Below are 17,207 nucleotides of genomic sequence, written 5' to 3' on the forward strand. Positions count from 1 at the left end.
TGAAGGCAACTTTTCAGAAAATATCAGCTTTTTTGGGTATATTTCAACTTTTTTGACCTGTGGTAAAAGTTTAATGAAAAAAATTTCATTAGGGTTTTACCTGGGGCTGAAGAAGTTGAAGCAGATCTCACAATTTGGGCATTTTCTGAAAATTTACATCAAGTTTGATTTTATTAAAATTTTAGAAAATGTCAAAATTCAGGGAAAATGACAGCATCTTTGTCTAGGATTCTGTAAGACAAAGAATAACAATTTTTCTTTATAAGCTTTGACCAGAGGCAGAAAAAGTTTAAGGTCTCACAATTTAGGCATTTTTTTAAAAATGTACATCTAATGTTATTTTTTTAAAAGTTCAAAAAATTTCAAACTTCATGAAATGAGCTTGGGAGGCAAAGGCTAATGACATTTATAAAATTATTTGAAATTTCATTAACATTTTACCAGGTGTTGAAAAAGTTGAAATAGGTCTAAAAATGTTGACATACTTGTTCTATTTTATTTATTTATTTTTTAATTTTGATAATCTTTACATAGTTGATTAGGGCACAAAGGGTCAAGGGCTAAAGGAAAGTGTGTAAGACCATTGCTTCCACATTCTTTTTCTCTTCCTGTATCTGGTGGAAGGGGAGAGACAAAGGGAGAAGCCACACCCACCCTCCCAACCATCCCAGGGTCCCTGATATGGGGCATGCTATGAAGGCACTGTTCAAGTAGTTTTGATAGTTCAACTGTTCTGAATTTCTGCTAGTCTTACCATTCTAAGCACAATGAAATCTTTTCAGAATCCACTGGCTGACTTAGTCCACTTTAGCATCTCCACTTGCCCAGGTATTCACTGCCAATGCTTGGCTGGGGTAGCTGATCATTTTTTTTTCTGTCCTCTATTGTAGTATCAGCTGTCTTCTGCAGGCTTTAAAGTACTTCAATATCCTCTATGAACAGCTGGATGTACTGTCCACTGCTCTGACTGAGCCACCGAGGAGGCTCAGCTCTGACACACACACGCCATGGTCAGACCATTGAAACTGCAATTCTCATGGTTGGGGTTCTGAGTTCCGCAGTTCGATTGGCGGGATCCCCAAAGAAACTTAATCTGAAGTGGTCTGTCCATCACCCAAAACAACCTATGCATATGCTGGTGGTTGCAATTGCTGGATCAGTTCTGCCTCCATCCACATCTTCTACATGAACCAGTGGGTGTTGGAGTCCATCCCAATCCTGCTCACCAAACACTTGACCGTGTAAACCAGTGGGAGCTGCAGCCTAACTGGGGTGACTCCCAGTAACCACCACTAGGCTTGGCCCCTGCCCTGGTTTCCATGCTTGCCAGTATGTACAACAGACTGCTCCAGTCTGTCCCACATTCCATTCAGCTCTCATGTATGTTAATGGGCACTGAAGCCTAGTTCAACCCAACCAGTTGCACTATCCAGCCCACACATGCCGGTGGGTGCCACTCTCTGTCTAGCCATGCCTGCTCAAGTTCTGGTTCTCATGCTCCCCAGATGGTGTGGCATCCTAGGAGGGAGGTGCCCACTGATTCTCTACTGGGCCCACTTCTGGATCATGCACTTTCCAGGTGATTCTGCAGTTTAACGATAGAATTATCCCTCCCCCTTGCCAGCATTTGCAAGTTGATGCTGCAGCATAGCCTAACCAACCCTAACCCATTCTGATTTATGCTTGCACTGGTAGGGACAGCAAACCAAGCTTGGCTCTTTCCTCATCTAGCTCACATGAGGCCCACAGGTGTTGTATCCCTGCCTGGTCTGGTCTGTCCCCATCCCAACTCACGTTCTTCCAAACCACCAGTTCTCAGTCCCCATGCTTGCCAGCAAGTTTAGTGACCCTGTCAGTGGGAGCCACACACGATTCATCCCTCACCCACACTAACATTGGCTTTATCTATGGATGTCCCTAGGTAGCAGTTAAACTCTAGAGCTCATTGCTGGGTGGCCAGAAAGTAGAGCATGGCACCACTTGACATGCTGGCCACCCAAAAGCCCAGGACTTGCTCACTGTGTGGCAGCAGTGGCCATGGCCTGAGTCCCAAGCATTGGATCAGACCTGGCTCAGGTACCCTTTGCAGCTGCCATGCTTCTGAGGACTCCTTTCACCTAAGCCCTGTGGCTGAACCTATTACTTTATTTTTAATATTGCTTACATAGTTTGGAGAGATGCACATTGATGTGAGCCTCTGATTAGGGTGAGAGGGTCATACATATCATGTTTTATTTGTTTTTGTTTGTTTATTTTTTCTTTTTTTCTGCAATGTCCACAGAGAAGGTGAGGGAAAGAGCTGGTTCTTGCTGTCAAACTATATCAGCACCTGGGAATGGGGAATGGTTATTTGATGATGCCTTAGAGGCCCCAGTGTGTGAAAGAATGTCCTGAGGGTGTTACTTGAGTGTTTTGGTAGTTCTGTGATGTTGTTGGTTTCATTGTTTTGGGTTTGAGCAAATCTGTCCAAGAACAATTGGTTCACCTTAGTCCAAATTAAGACATCGATGAGGTACCACCTAACACCAGTAAGATTGGCCCACATAAACAAGAACACCAACGACGCTTGCTGGCGAGGATGCGGGGAAAAGGGAACCCTACTCCACTGCTGGTGGAGCTGCAAATTGGTACAACCTTTATGGAAATCAGTCTGGAGAACACTCAAACAACTCAAAATCTGCATACCATATGACTCAGCAATAGCACTCCTAGGAATATATCCAAAACACCTGTTTTATGACAAACCAACATGCATCCCTATGTTCATAGCAGCACAATCAGTAATTGCAAAAACATGGAAGCAACCAAAATGCCCATCAGCAGAAGATTGGATAAGAAAGCTTTGGTTCATCTACTCCATGGAATACTACTCAGCTATTAAAAAAAACAAAATGCAGTTCTTTGTGGCTAAATGGGCCCAACTGGAAACTATAATGCTAAGGGAAATGAGCGAATCCCAAAAGGTTAGATACCACATGTTTGCCTTGATTTAACCTGTAATTTTTGTTTAGTTGTTTGTTATTTTTTGAACCTGTCATTGATACTGTCTCAACCCAGATGTTTCGAAGAATGAAACTTGCATTATTTTTAACATATTGTTTACCCAATACTATGTCAATTAATTCCATAATGTTGTATATTGATGCTGAGGTTTTGTTGGGGCTTTTAACTGACTGGAACTTTACACTGTTAGCTCTACCTTCAGACCAGAGAAGGTCTCCCCAAAAGGCCACTGAACTTATCTGGACAATAAGATGCTGGACTTTATGCTAGGTATGTGTTTGCAATGAAGGAATATCAACTGAACTTGAACTGAGGTTATGTAGCAAGGTGGAGGAATCCACTATGGGGGGAGGGGTATGGGAGAGGTGGGGGGAATCCCCAGTGCCTATAAAACTGTATCACATAATACAATTTTAAAAATAAATAAATAAATCACACATCCAAGAACATGCCATAAAACTTGGCCAAGAGAATTGTTCAATCTCTTTTGCTTTCCATCTTCTGATGAAAGCGAAATGACCTAGGATGGCCCACCCCCAACATTTAGCATCTTCTACTGACTGTCATGTTCCCTGTGTGCATCTAGGTTTGTTGTGCACTATACAGACAACTTCAAGGTTGGACAATGCATATTGTGATTTTTCCCTGAGACCTGACTCTGAAAAAAAGAAATCCAGTTTGGGAGTCCCCCAAGAAACCTTACCTGGAATAACCTCAGACTTGACTTTTGTGTGTGCATCAGTGAAGGGTCAGATTCAGTCCATCACCTTCATCATTCAATGCATATACTGATGGATGCAGCTGTTTGGACAGTTCCACCCTCATCCCTCTTCCTCTGATGAAAAGGTTCAGTCTTCATACACAACTTAGTTGGGGTGGTTCTAAATAATCCCCAGCAGGCCCACCCTTACCCCCAGTTTTGGCATGTGCCAGCATCTGCTGCAGCCTAGTCCAGACTCTCCCACATGCCATCTGGCTCTTATGCACACTCCTGGGTGCTGCAGCTTAGCTCAACCCAATCCATCCTCAGACTCATTCCACACATATGCTGATTCTGTAATTGCTGCCTGAGCAGCCTACCCTGCCCTCAGCCCTAACTCTTCATGTTTACCAACAGGAACTTCAGCCCAGCAGGGGAGTACCCACAGCCTCTTTGTCAGGCTTACTTTCAGACCCAGATCTTGTACCTGCCAAGGGCTACTGCAAGTCTAGCCTGACATGACTCACACCCAGTACCAGGAATTGCCAGTGAGTGCAGCAGACTAGCCAAGCCTGGCCTTCCCCCAGTCCCAGCTGTCATGCTTGCCAGTGGAAGCTGTGGTCCAGGAGGGGAATCCCTGAACTTTCCCCTAGGAAGCCCTTCTAAGCCCTGGGTAATATACTTGACTGTGGGTGCTGCAAATCAGCCTAAGATGGCCCACCCGCAGTCTACATTCATCAGCAGATGCTACAGACCGGTTCAGTCAGGCTCTTGCCAGCTAGTACATCAGTCTAGCCCAGCCTTGCCAACTGCCAGTCGTCATGTGAATTGGTGGTTGTTGTGGCCCAATCTAACTTGGCCTATGCCATGCCATGGTTCTCATCCTTAACAGTCTATGCCTTGGACCTATCATACCCAACCTGTACACATATTTTTCAAATTTCATAAAATTTTAATAAAAATAATTTGTAAATTTTTATAAAAGATCATAATTTATAGGTATAAGTAAACTTTTCTGATCCCTAATAAAATGTGAATGAAACTTTATAAACTGTAAATTTTCTTTCTTTTATAAAGATTCATTTACTTTTTTTATTGGAAAGGCAGATACATAAAGAGAGAAGGAGACACATGAGAAAAAAATCTTCCACTAGGCTATCATGCTGGTACCATCTGTAAATTGCCAAAATGTTTAAGTTGCACTAAGCTTTAGGTCTGGTGCAGTAGGTTAGTGGGTAAAATCCTCACCTTGCATATGCAGGGATCCCATATGGAAGCCAGTTCATGTCCTGGCTGCTTTACTTCACATCCAGCTCCCTGCCTGTTGCCAGGAAAAACAGCAGAGGATGGCCCAAAGCCTTGGGACCCTGCACCCACATGGGAAACCTGGAAGAAGTTCCTGGCTCCTGGCTTCAGATTGGCTCAGCTCCTGCCATTGTGGCCATTTATGTAATGAGCCAGGGAGTCGAGGCTCTTTCTCTCTGTCTCTCCTTTTTTCTGTATATCTGCATTTCTACTAAAAAAAAAAATCTTTAAAAAGAAAATTTCGAAGATGGCTGATGGAGTTAGACCAATGTGACTGAAGGTCCTAAAAGTTAGGGACATGAGCAGTCTGAAGTGAGCCTGAGAGGAAAAGAATCATGGGGAACACTGTGGGAAATCCCCCAGTGCTGTCAGGACTGAGAAAGGTGGCACACAGCAGCAAAACAAGTGCGAAAGACTGGGATCAGCAACCCAAGAACGGCAAGGAATATGCCCCAGGGTGTACAGACTTGAAGTGAAATTTGGCGAGCGAAATATGGGGAGCGAAACCTGGTGAGTCGTTAACACAGGAAAGTGCCCACCCTTAGCAGGAGGAGAGGGGCAGGCGGATCTCAGGAACAAAACGAGGTGAAGGGTGATCGAACTGAATTCAGAAACAATACTTGGTGTAAGGTGCCTGAACTGAGCAATTCACAGCAGACTTGGTTCTGGGAAGAAAAGCTCAAGAGGGTGACTAGGCACAGAAACAAAGAGCCTGGGAGATCTTGGGAACTGGAACTCCCCAGCACCAGGTGGCATCAATCCCAGGGTCACGAGAAACCCACAGAAGGGAGACCCAAAAGCTATCATAAATAACACCCTGTTTTAAAGAGCCCACAAGATCGCAACCTGAAGAAGTAGGGGGAGAGGAACCCAGGCGCCACAAAGAAAAAAAACATCTAGGACAGCAAGACCCCAGGTCAGCCACTAGGTGGTGGTAGAGGTCAAGGGTTTGAAGCCAGCAACACCTTATATCACAGACATGGGGCAAGGTAACAGAAAAATAAATGAATCAGAGGAAGGAGCCAATGCCATCCCAAAAATTCACCAAAAGGTCTGGTCAATCACAGAGATTACAGATGAAGAAATTGATGACCTATCAGACTCTTCACAGACAATGAAAAATGATGGGAGGAGCTTATGGAATTCAAAAACCATACGATCACAGAAACAAAATTAGTCAAAAATGAGATCCTTGACCTGCAGCACAGAGTTGAGAGCCTATCCAACAGAATTAATGCAACAGAAGACAGGATCTTGGAATTGAAAGATTCCCAGAATGAAAGCAGGCAGATTATCAATCAACTGGAGAAACATTTGAACAAGACCAATAAGGACATACAGGAAATGAACGACAACATCAAGAAGTCTAATATCAGAATGATAGACCTTCAAGAAGGAGTGGAAAGAGAGATAGGTATGCAACCAGTGCTTGATGAAATTATACATGAGACTTCCAAAACATTTGGAACATGAATCCAGTCCAAATCCAGGAAGGTCAGGGAACCCCCAACAGATTCGACCCAAGAGATCCTCACCCAGACATGTGATACTCAAGCTCTCCAACAAATACAAAGAAAGAATTCTGAGACTAGCATGAAGCACAGACAAGTTTACATTTAGAGGCAGGCCCAGCAGAATCACTGCTGACTTCTCAGGACAGATGATCCAAGCAAGAAGGGAATGGAATAAAGTCTTTCAAATCCTGAAACAGAACAACTGTCAACCAAGAATAATGTACCCAGCAAAGATCTCATTTGTACTTGAGAATGAAATTAGATACTTCCATAGCAAGGAGAAACTGGAAGAATATGCCAACATAAAACCAGCCTCACAAAATCTCCTTAGAAATGCTCTAATCCCAGAAAAGAAAGCAAATCATAAGCAAGGATGGCAAATGGTAAGACCTCCCCACTAACATCCACACAAGGAAAGACAGTCAGATACCAACACCCACAAAAACACACACCCATGGCAGTCTCTCAATATTAACAAAATCGCAGTCTCTCAATATTAACTCTTAGCACAAATGGCCTAAATTCATCAGTCAAAAGACATAGATTAACAGATTGGATCAATAAACAGGATTATTTCTGGGACAACATTTATGCCCTAAATTCAGCTGCACCCAGCTACGTGAAGCAATTATTTATAGACTTATAGGGAGATATAGATGAACATAAAATAATTGTGGGAGACCCCATTAACACCAATAGATAGATCATTGAGACAAAAACTCAACAGAGAAACTGCAGAGCTCACACAAACAATAGAACAATTGGACTTAGTAGAAATATATAGAACATTTCATCCTAAGGCCATGGATTACACATTTTTTTTCAGCAGTGCATGGCACTTTTTCCAGGTTAGACCACATGATAGGACAGAAAAGCAAGTTTAACTAACTTCAAAAAAATCAGAATCATACCATGTATCTTCTCAGACCACCACGGAATGAAACTGGAAATCAGCAAATCAAAATGCCCCAGGAAATACGTAAACTCTTGGACGTTGAACAAGCAATGAGTTAGAGAAGAAATTAAAGATGAGATAAGAAAATTTATGGAAACCAATGAAAACTCTGATACAACATTCCAAAACTTGTGGGACACCGCCAAAGCAGTGGTACGTGGTAAGCTCATTGCAATTGGTACTCATGTCAAGGCACAAGAAAGGCAGCAAATACAGGAATTAAACACACACCTCCATAAATTGGAAAAACAGCAGCAGAATGATCACAATAGAATAGGAAACAAGAAATTATCAAAACAAGGGAGGAATTAAACCAAATAGAAGTAAAAAAACTATACATAAAATCAATGAAGCTGGTTTCTTGAGAAGATAAATAAAATAGACACCCCACTGGCCCAATTGACAAAGAAAAAACAAGAAAAAGTGAGAATTAGCAGCATCAAAGATGAAAAAGGCAACATAACAACAGATATTGCAACCATTAAGAAAATAATTAGAAATTACTACAAAGAACTGTACTCCAACAAATCAGAAGACAACCAGGAAATGGAAAGGTTCCTAGACTCCCACCACTTACCAAAACTTACCTCAGAGGCAACAAAAGACCTGAACAAACCCTTAGCAGAAGCAGAGATAGAGTCATAAAAGATAGAGTGATAGAGTTATAAAAGCAGAGATGGAGTGATTAAAGATCTCCCAACAAAGAAAAGCCCAGGCCTAGATGGCTTCACTGCAGAATTCTACAAAATATTCCAAACAGAGTTAACCCCAATCCTCTACAAGCTCTTCAAAACAACAAAAGGAATATCCCTTCCAAACTCATTCTATGAATCCAACATTCCAAAACTGAATAGAGAATTAACACAGAAGGGAAACTAGAGACCAATCTGCCTGATGAACATTGATGCAAAATTCTCAACAAAATCCTAGCCAATAAAATTCAAAAAACATCAGGCAGATCATTCATCCAGACCAAGGGGGTTTCTTCCCAGGAATGCAGGGATGGTTCAACATATGGAAATCCATAAATGTGATACACCACATCCAAAAACTGAAGAACAAAAATCATGTAATAGTATCAATAAATACAGAAAAAGTTTTCAACAAAATCCAACACCTCTTCATGCTAAAAACTCTAACCAAGCTAGTCACAGATGGGAAAATCCACAACATAATCAAATCAATATATGAAAAACCCAACGCCAGTATCATACTGAATGGAGAAAAACTGGATCCCTACTCATTGATATCTGGAACAAGACAAGGATGTCCGCTATCACCACTGCTATTCAACATAGTCCTAGAGGTACTTGCAGAGGCCATAAGACAAAAAAAAGAAATCAAAGGAATTCAAATGGGAAATGAAGTCAAGCTTTCACTACTTGCAGATGACATGATCTTTTACATAGAAAAACCAAGAGACCCAATACAGAGACTGCTAGAACTTATATGAGAGTTTGGCAGAGTGGCAGGGTACAAAATAAATGAACAAAAACCAACAGCCCTAGTGTACACAAACAGCCCCAAGATGGAAAAAGATCTAAGCAGCAAGATGCCATTTAAAATAACAGAGAAAAGTATGAAGAATCTGGGAATCCATCTAACCAAAAATGTAGGAGACCTTTTTGAAGAAAACTAGAAACTACTTAAAAAAGAAATTGAACAAGACCTCAAAAGATGGAGAAACATCCCATGCTCCTGGATAGGTAAAATCAATATCATTAAAATGTCTATACTACCAAAAGCAATATATACATTCAACGCAATCCCAATCAAATTACCCAAAACATTCTTCATTGAACTGGAAATAATGATACAAAGGTTCATCCGGAAACAAACAAACAAAAAAACCATGAATAGCCAGAAACATCCTGAAGAATAGGCAGTTAACAGGGGGAATCACAGTTCCGGACCTCTGTACATACCATAGGGCAGTGGTTATCAAAACAGCCTAGTACTGGCACAAAAATAGAGAGGAGGATCAATGGAGCAGAATAGAAACAAAAGAAGGGAACCCACATAGATACAGCCAAATAATCTTTGACAGAAAGACAGATGACAATCCAAGCAAATGGGAAGGTCTCTTAAATAAATACTGTTGGGACAACTGGTTGATATCCTGCAGAAACAAGAAGATAGGCCTGCATCTTTCACCATACACTAAGATCAAATCTAAATGAATGAAAGACCTAAACCTACATCCAGAAACCTTCAAATGTTTGGAAGAAAATGTTGGAAACACCCCACAAGATTTAGGTGTAGGGCCTGACTTTCTAAAAAGGACTCCAAAAGCAATAGCAATCAAGACCAGAATAATCAAAAGGGACTTCATCAAACTAAGAAGCTTCTGTACAGCAAGGGAAACAATCAACAAAGTAAAAAAAGCAACCTGCAGAATGGGAGAAGACCTTTGCCCCTATATCACTGTAGGTGATAGAGGGCTAATCCAGAATATACAAAGATCTCCAGAACAACCAAAACACCAAAACAAACAAACCACTCAAGAAATGGGCACAGGAAATGAGCAAACATTTCACAAAAGAACAAATCCAAATGGCAAACAAACATATGAAAAAATGCTCAAGTTCCCTGGCAATAAGGGAAATCCAAACGAAGACAATGAGGCACCACCTATCGCCAGAAAGGATGGCACACATACAAAAAAAAATACCAACAATACTTGCTAGCGAGGATGTGGGGAAAAGGGAACCTTATTCCACTGTTTGTGGGACTGCAAACTTGTAGAACCTCTATGGATATTAGTATGGAGAACACTCAAACAACTGAAAATCTGCATACCATATAATCCAGCAATAGCACTCCTAGGAATATATCTAAAACACCTGTTGCATGAGAAACCAACATGCACTCCTATGTTTATAGCAGCACAATCAATAATTGCAAAGACTTGGAAGCAACCAAAATGCCCATTAACAGAAGACTGGATAAGAAAGCTATGGTTCATCTACTCCATGGAATGCTACTCAGCCATTAAAGAAAACGAAATGCAGTTTTTTGTGGCCAAATGGGCCCAACTGGAATCCATTATGCTAAGAAAAATGAGCCAATCCCAAAAGGTTAAATACCACATGTTTGCCTTAATTGAAGATGAAATGATGTCAATCCTCAAAATAGTACCTGCAAATTGTAATATTATTTCAACCTCAAACAGCCTGTATCTAATGCAATAAGATATTGTGAAGTACTCAATGAACCATCAATCAATGTGACTCAAACTGCTTATGATCTACATCAAAGGATTGTAAAACCCAATATACTTTTAAGACCCTAAGCTACTCGCAAAGGGGGTGGGAGAGCAGAGAAATCTTTGATCTCCTTAGAAGGAGTGAGGAACACGTGAAGGGTAACCTATCGGGAACATAACAAGTAACTCATAAACAACAGACTCGAATCAGTATTAGACAATAATAAAACTACAAAGTCATATAGGGGGAATCAAGAGCGATCCTGACAACCTATTAACAGGACGTCATATGCACAGAGCAGGAGGGAACCCCAGAGTGGAGTATTAGAGAGGAGGAAGCTTGTATCCCAACCCTGAAGACTCTCAGATCCTCACTATGGACTATCAGTACGGGCACCAAGGACTACATCCTAATAGCCAAGGAGAACATGTGGAATTGGAGGGCCTTCAGATGCTGAGAGCTCTGAGGTCACCCAGCTAAATTTGGATCTACCACATGCGATGTAAGAAGCTCAAATCCTTCCTCACATGATCCAAGATCATCGAACAACAGCCTTAGTACCAGCTTTGGATCCCCACCCTCTCTTGCAATGACCATCAGGGTTGCTCCAGAACCCACCCTCAAAAAAAAAATTAGAATAGACAGACAGAGAAATGCAAGGAAAGCATAGAACCAGACAGGAAACAGTCAGCATGGATCCACATATATCTTACTAGGTAGGACACAAAGATTAGTTATTCCTCACTAGAGTATTAAAGATTTCTCTGCACACCCCTCCTAAAACTGTTCTGTTGGCAAATGCCTTGTTAGATTTGTAAGCCAGTTTAGACTATCCAAAAATCTGCCAAGTTTAGCAAAATTATGCTTCAACACTATAAACTGCTAAATACTAAAATGAAAATAGACACTAGACAGCTGAATATAGCCACCCTATAGCCACTTTAAGGTATATAGCAGCTGGGTTTGTGTATAAGCAAAAAATGGAATGTCAATGAAGTAGTCACAGGATGTGGCTAAGAATTTGCATGATTTTAACATATTGATTAATAAATACCATGTCAATTAATTCCACAATATTGTAAATTGTTGATGTGGTGCTGGGGTTTTCAATTGATGGGGATGATGTTCTGTCAACTCTACCTTCAGACCAGAGATAGTCTTCCCAAGAAACTGTTGAATTTATCTGGACAATAAGATGCTGGACTCTATGCTTGGTATATGTTTGCAAAGAAAGAATCTTGACTTAATTTGACCTGTAATACTACAACAAGGTGGAGTAATCCATCATGGAGGGAGGACATGGGGAGGGGTTGGGGGAATCCCAGAGCCTATGAAACTGTGTCACATAATGCAATGTAATTAATAAAAAAAAGAAAAGAAAGAAAAAAGAATATTTCATTAGCCTTTGATATGTTTATGGGAAAGAAGCACAGACATTTTCTAACTTTAGTCAACTACAATTGGACTTAAATTTTTATACAATGACAAAATTTTAGGCATACTTCAACGTTTTAAAGTTCTCTTAGCTTAATGAAACTGTTGTAATGGGTTCATTTTTATTTTTAAAAATTTTATCTGCCATGTTTTCAGAATAGAAGAGAGGTAGATTTTTGCATGAATTTCAAAATTTCTTAAAATGTGAAATAATAAAATTGGCTTTAGATTTTCATAAAAGTTCAACATTTTTCAGCATGCTTCAATTTTGAGCTCTGGTAAAGACTTATTGAAACCTTCCATAAGTTTAAAAACTTTACTATATGATTTTATAAATTTTTATTAACCTTTGCCTTCCAAGTTTATAGGATAGAAAGGAAGTAGATTTTTCTTGAATTTTGAAATATCCTAAAATTAAAAATAAATTGGGCATACATTTTCATAAAATGTCAAAATTCTACCCACACTTCAATTTTTTTTGACCTTTGGTAAAATATTAATGAAACTTTTACAAACACTAAAAATTCTTGTAAGAATTCTGAAATTTTATGAAAGCTTTCTTCAGCTTTGTCTCCCACACTCATAGAATAAAATGGAAGTAATTTTTCATAAACTTTGAAATTTCTGAAAAGTTTAATAAACTAGATGTAATTTCTCATAAAATTCAACATGTTCATGCATATTCTAATATTTGACCTCTGGTAAAACCTTAATGAAACTGTTTCAAAAGTTTCAAAATTTTTCTAAGGAAAAACTCATCTCATGTTTTTAGGGTGGAAAGGAAATAAAGATTTTTGCAAATTTTGAATTTTCATAAAGTTTTTAAAAGGTGTATTTATTTTTTATTGGAAAGTAATAGGGACTTACAGAGAGAAGGAGTGACAGAGAGAAAGACCTTCCATCGCTGGTTCACTTCCCAAGTGGCTGCCAGAGCCAAGCCAATCCAAAACCAGGAGCCAGGCACCTCTTCAAGGTCTCCCATATGGGTGCAGAGTCCCAAAGATTTGGGCCATCCTCTACTGCTTTCCTAGGCCACAGGCTGGATGGGAATTGGAGCAGCCAGTACACAAACCAGCAATCATATGGGATTCCAGGTGTTTCTAGGCGAGGACTGTAACAACTAAGCTATGGTATAGGGCCCAGAATTTTCCTAAAATTTAAAAACACAAAGTAAGATGCAAATTTTCATAGAATGTCAAATTTTTAGGCACAGTTCCTCCTCCTCATGATCATCATTATTTTACGATACAGGTCCATAGACTGGTATTTCCCTTTCCACTCACCAAGTCCTATCTCTGCTCTACTTATTTCCCCTCTAGTTTATTTATTTATTTATTTATTTATTTATTTATTTATTTATTTATTTACTTATTTTTTATTTGAAAGGCAGATATACAGAAAAAATGAGAGACAGAGAGGAAGATCTTCCAACCAATGATTCACTCCCCTGGTGACCACAACTGCCAGAGCTGAGTCGCTCTGAAACCAGAAGTCAGGAGCTTTGTCTGGGTCTCCCACTTGGATGCAGGGTCCCAAGGCTTTGGGCCATCCTCAACTACTTTCCCCAGCCACAAGCAGGGAGCTGGATGGGAAGTAGGGTCATAGGGGATTAGAACCATTACCCATATGGGATCCTGCTGCTTGTAGGGCAAGGATTTAGCTACTACACTGGCTCGCACTGTAGTATTATAATGAGTAGTCCTTCATGAACAGTCATAAGTCCATAATTGTACTATTGAAGTGTTTTCTGACATTGTAGGAATGGATAATGTCAGAGAATGCAGCATTCTACTGTTAGGATATAGTACACAGTTTCATCGGGAGTCCATCTTTGGTCTGGATGCAGAAGGGGACACTGCACTATGCCTCCATATCAGGACATGTCAGTCCCTGTTACAGTTCTATTATACATCCCCTTAAATACAGAGCCAGCTGAAACTTGAACAGCTGTTGCATATGGGGTGTCATTGAAGAAGACGGTGCCTCAATCCACTGTACTACAGCTCTGTCCCCTATATTTATCTTCTTAAAGAAAGAACTCATTCAAAACACCTTGATCATTGGTGGTCATCTGACTCCATCATTGTAGACACTAAAACTAAAATAAAACATATTATATTAAAATTTTCTATATTTTATAATACACAGTAAAAAAACACATGAGGAATTTCAAAAGTGCTAATGTTCTTATAGTAAATATGTAAGTTCAAACGTTGTATATACTGAATCAAAATTGCTGAGTAGAGAATCTAAACATCTATTTCTTTTTTATTTTTTATTTATTATATTTTTGACAATCTTTACATAGTTAATTAGGGTAAAAAGGTTCAAGGGCTATAGGGAAGTGGATAAGACTATTATTTCCATATTGTTACCTCCATAAACATCTATTTCTAACAACTGGTCCAGTTACCAGTTGTCTGTAATGTAAGACATTTACCTCCAGAGGAGTTTGTATCTTGTTTGAAAATACCGGATCTTAAATGAAGATTAGATAAACAAAATTGGGGCCTGACAGAGTAGCTTACTGGCTGAAGTCCTTTCTTTGCACAAGCCAGAATTCCATACTGGCACTGGTTCTAACTCTGGTGGCCCCGCTTACCATCCAGCTCCCTGCTTGTGGCCTGGGAAAGCAGTGGAGAATGGTCCAAAGCTTTGGGATCCTGCACCACGTGGGAGACGTGGAAGAGACCCTTAGCCCCTGGCTTTGGATTGGTACAATGTCGACCATTGCAGCCACTTAGAGAGTGACTCATTGGATGGAAGATCTTCCTTTCTGTCTCTTCTCTTTGTATATCTGACTTTCTAGTAAAAAAAAAATGCTTAAAAAATACAAAAAAATTGTTCTTGAACTATGATCTCCTTAGTAGCAAATCCCAGTCATGTGGGCCAAATATTTTAGATAGAAAATGCCTTAAAAATATAAATGGCATAAAAGAGAATCAAGATGGGTAGGTACACACTTAAATAGATGGAGAAATATTAGCCAGTGTGAAGCAAAGAGGACACTTTCTAGGAAATAGGAGAGGGCAGAACAACAGTAAAGGAGTACTTGGAGACTAATACACAGGAAATCAGTGGATATAACAGTGTGGTGTTGCAGTGACTGATATCTCAGGAGCATACAGCAAGTGGTGATCTGAATTGTACTGACAGCCAGAATTCCACCAGCAACCAGGTGGGAAGGAACAGTTACTGGGAGGAGTTTAGGTGGTGAACCCAGAGAAAGAACTGCCCATCCTCCTGCAGGTCTGTTTGATCTGACCAGGAGCAGAGACAGAGCAACACATTCCAGATGGGCAGTACGGGAACAGGGTGGATTTCACAACCAAATATGCTTCCTAGAGCTGTATTGGGTGCCATTTTGTTTAAAAGGCAAGGGCCATGGACACTGCTGTGCATGCACTGAGCTGGCAGTAAACTAATAACTGGCTGAGCAAACTGCAACAATGAAGCATCCTACAGGTTCCACCTAAGATAGGTCTGGGTAGTCCTGAGACCTGATGGCCAGTGGGTTAAGATCTCTAGTAGTGGCACATCAGGCGCCATCTTGTTCAGTGTGGCAAAAGTTTAAGACTGCAGGGGGCAATAGTGAGAGGTGCATGCACTGAGCTCAGTGACAACTCACAGAGCTCAGTGCATTGCAGAGGTCCCACATGAAAATAATACTGATTATGGCATTGTATGGCTCAAAATAGTTCCATGTGACCTCAGACCTAATGGCCAACAGGTTCCGACAACATCAGCACCACCAACAACCTAGCTATATAGAATGCCTGGTGTCTCTCTAATTCTGAGACCTACTCCAACCAGAAGTGGGAGAAAGGTTGTACAGACAACAGTGCAGCCTCAGTATGGTATCACAGGAGGTGGGATAGCCAGGAGTTGGGACTATGGAGATCATGGTGGAAATTAAATGTAAGAACCCAGACCTGAAACTTCCTGGAGGGAGCCACACAATTGGCTGCAAGCAAAGAGCCATGTATCAATGGCAATAATCAAATCAAACTGTAGACCAGTGGGTGACACAGCTTAGAAACCTGCCCCAAGGGGAAGAATCTGATTACCAGAAGTACAATGGCCAAGAGCAAAAGAAGACACAAAGACACAACTGATATCACAAAAGACTTCCTGCAAAGGAGCAAAACCCTTTGCCAACCTCAGAGTTAACTGAGGAAGACATCAAGAAAATGGGGAAACAGAATTTAAAACATTTGTTATAAAACTTCTTATCAACAACAATGAGAAGCATGTAAAACAAGCCTTCAAAGAATTTAAGGAATATGCCACACTGGAAATGAATCAAATGAAATCTGATATATCAGAAATGAAGAATAGAGTAGAGCAAATTAAAAGTACAGTCTCCAAAATTGAATGAAGGAGGCAGGAAAAGAATCTCAAAATTACAAGATATTTTCTGTCACCAGGGGGAAGCAAACAAAAAGCTGGAAGCAGAGCTGGATCTGGCCATAAAAAGTATTCAAGAATTGAAAGACACTATGAAAAGGCCAGACATAAGAGTTATGGGAGTCCTAAAAGATACAGAAAGAGAAACTGGGTTTACAAATGTATTTAATGAAATAATGAGGGACAATTTTCCTCATCTAGAGAAAGAAGTGGGAAACAACATCCAGGAGGGCCACAGAACTCCCAACAGGCTTGATCAAAGGCAACTTCACCATGACACATGGTCATCAAGCTCTCTTCAATTGAACATAAGGAAAAGATCCTTAAATGAGCATGTGAGAAAAAAAAAAAAAACAACTGACATATAAAGGAATGTCAATTAAACTCACAGGAGACCTCTCACAGGAAACTTGATAGGCCAGAGGACAATGGTTGTTGTTGTATTTCAAAGTGAAGTAGTTGATGGAAGAGCTCGTTCTGTGTTGCTGGCTATGTCTCTTTAACTGTTAAAAATAAACGAATTAAATTTCAGGAAACAAAGAAAAAAAGGTAGGCTCAGATGATTGAAAGGACTTAGAAAACTCCACACTGAGAAACGTAAAGAACTGACACAGTAGAAGAATTCAGAAAAACACTCAGCTTGCTTCTCTACTTGGGTCTGTGCAGTAGGTGTGGATGACATG

General features: G+C 40.3%; 1 long non-coding RNA gene across 1 annotated transcript; it reads right to left on the reverse strand.

The window, feature by feature from the left end:
* Nucleotides 1–385: 385 nt before the first annotated feature.
* Nucleotides 386–15,610, reverse strand: LOC121147562. Its single transcript, XR_005882406.1, has 3 exons — nucleotides 15,508–15,610; nucleotides 15,337–15,348; nucleotides 386–396 (listed from the first exon to the last, which is right to left on the reverse strand). It is a non-coding gene; the product is annotated as an uncharacterized LOC121147562 (long non-coding RNA).
* Between the last annotated feature and the right edge of the window lie 1,597 nt (nucleotides 15,611–17,207).

Source organism: Ochotona curzoniae, unplaced genomic scaffold (assembly GCF_017591425.1).
Source record: "Ochotona curzoniae isolate NIBS_2020 unplaced genomic scaffold, NIBS_Ocur_1.0 scaffold_4506, whole genome shotgun sequence".
NCBI classification, from domain to species: domain Eukaryota; kingdom Metazoa; phylum Chordata; class Mammalia; order Lagomorpha; family Ochotonidae; genus Ochotona; species Ochotona curzoniae.